Raw genomic sequence first — 2,516 nt, 5'->3', positions numbered from 1 at the left:
GCCGCTGCACCGCGCCACTCGGCCGGAGCGCGGCGGCGCCCGGCGTTTATAGGGCCCGCGGCCCGCCCCGCCCCGCCCGCCCGCCCGCCCGCCCGCCCCTCCGCCGAGCCCCGCGGCCGCCCGCCCGCCTCGGGGCAGAGCTGCCCGCGGCAGCCACTGCGGAGCGGGGAAGGGGGGAGAGCGGCGGCGGGAAGCGGCGGCCCGGCCCCGAGCCCGCCTGAGGGGAGCAGCCCGGCCTGCCCCCGCTGTGCCGGGCCACGGGCCGAGGGCGCGGCGGTACCCCACGGCGCCTGTGGCACCGCAGGGCCCGTCGCGCAGGGCGCGGCCGGCTGCGTCCCCTCGCCCCACGCCTGGCCGCCAGCGTGCCGGTGCCCCTGCCCCAGCCGCCCCGGGGCCCCTCCTGAGCCCCACCGGCAGCTCTCGCCCCTCTGCTTGGGGCGCGGGGAGAGGCACCAGCCGTGGCGAGGAGAAGGGGAGGCAGGGGCAGCTGTTGTGGTGCCCACGGGGGCAAGGCCCAGCCCGGCAGGACCGCTGACGAAGCGGGGGTTAGCGAGGGGACGGAGACCACCGAGGCCAAGGGCTGCAGCGTCCCCCGACACCACGAGGCCCCTTCCTGGCAGCGGTGCTGTGGGAGATTCGAGGATTTTGGCCGAAGGGGCACCTCCTCTCACCACCCCGGCCTTCTGGCGTGCTCCCCACGGCTGGGACCGCTGCGCCCACATCCTCTGGCAGCGGGCATGAGGAAATGTGCGCCAGCGGCCTGGGACCTCGGTCCCTTGTATGGCGCTGGGGTTTTGCTCTTCACAAACTCTGTAAGGAGAGCTCTGAGGGAGGGCGAGCTGCTGCTCCAGCATAACGGCACAGGCATGTCAGCGTGACAGGACAGAAATGTAATCCTGGGAAAACACGTGTGAACCTTGACACTGACTGACAGCCCCAGGCTCCTCAGCTGACAAAGCACAAGAGGAAATTTTCACTATTCAGACCAAAACGGTGCTGCTGACAACCCCAGAGAAACAGGCAGCATGTTGGTCTGGCAGAGGACTGCGCTGCCTTGTTAAGTCATCCTTTCTGCGCCTGTTTTCCAAAAAATTTGTCATGCGTGGCACAGTCCAGCTTTGAAGGAACAGGACAAGTATGCAATAAACCACATTTCTTCCCTCAGGAGTTTAGACTCTTCTGGATAAAAAAAACCCAACCCGTCTCCTGGCACAAGCCAGAGCAGCAGCGGCGGTGGCTGCTGTTGGTCTTTAAGGTGGAGAGCCTTGTGAGGTGGGCTCTCTCCGGGGAGAGCCCCTGTGCCAGGGTGAAACCGAAATGCTGGCAGGCGAGATGAGGGAGGTGGCACAGCATGGCGGTGCATAGAGGTGAGGAGCTTGGCCTCAACCAGGACAAGGGGAATTTGGCTGAGACAAGGTGCTGGCACCAGCAGGCTGGGCTGTCGAGGAATGGTTTCTTCATGGGCAGTGCCAGCTAAGGTGGATGCTTCTTAGGCTATTTACTAACTAGGCATTTCCTAAGTAGCTCAGTTTTGCTATTTTAATTACGTACTGTCTTCTTTCCTCTTCCCAAAATGCTTCATACCATCATTTCTACAAATGCAGGTCCATTTCTGAGTTGAGAATAGAGATGGATTAAAAACAACAACAACAGCAGCAAAAAAACCGCCCACCTTTTGCGTGATTTTTCATATTAGCAGGGACAACCTTTGGAGTATCCATTTTCTCTCATGGATGTAGACAGAAAGCTATGTAGACCATGTCAGATCTCCTGCCCAACTGCTTAACATCATGAAAACCACATGGAAATATGTTATTGAGCGGTTTTAGGAGCCTTTTGGTACCATCTGGCTTATGGAAAGGAGGCCGAAGAGGCAGACCATGACTAGCCAGCTGCACCCAGATCTTGGGGCAAGGGTCCTGGCTCCAGTCCAAAAGGCTGAAGACCTACGCCAACAGCCAAGCCCCAAATGCTCTCAGCTTGGATCTGAACCCAGCCTTTGCAGGTGCAAACTTTGTAGTCTGTCTTCAGTAGAAACAGCACAGGGAGAAGGGAGGTTACGTTCCGAACAAATTACTGTGAAATAGGCTCAGTTCTGATTACACCCAATTTGAACAGCGTAGTTCCAATCCAGTGCAACTGGAGCTAAAGAGTTGCAGCCAGAAGGCAATGCTGTTCCTCCCCTCTCTCCTTGCCACATAGCCCACAGCTAGAAACTGAAGTAGCTGTGGGCAACCACCTCTCACCCAGGCAAGAAGTCACTGTTTGTCCTCGTTAGCAAATGGTTTAAGTGATCCAATTTGTGCCGATTAAACAGTTAACTAGTCACGCTTTTTGGAAAGAGTGAGGCATCACATCTATTAAGTACTTAGCAGCAGCAAAGGACTCATTTGTGGAAATTCAAGCATCAGGCAAAAATAGTTGAAGTCACGAGGAGTTTGGGGTGAAGCTGCATGAGATTGGCCCACCCAACCTAACAGCTGCCAAAAGGGGAGCACTACTGTCCCCTCCTTTTT

Source organism: Pelecanus crispus, chromosome 9, assembly GCF_030463565.1.
Source record: "Pelecanus crispus isolate bPelCri1 chromosome 9, bPelCri1.pri, whole genome shotgun sequence".
Classification (NCBI taxonomy): Eukaryota; Metazoa; Chordata; class Aves; order Pelecaniformes; family Pelecanidae; genus Pelecanus; species Pelecanus crispus.
This window is presented reverse-complemented; position numbering follows the sequence as displayed.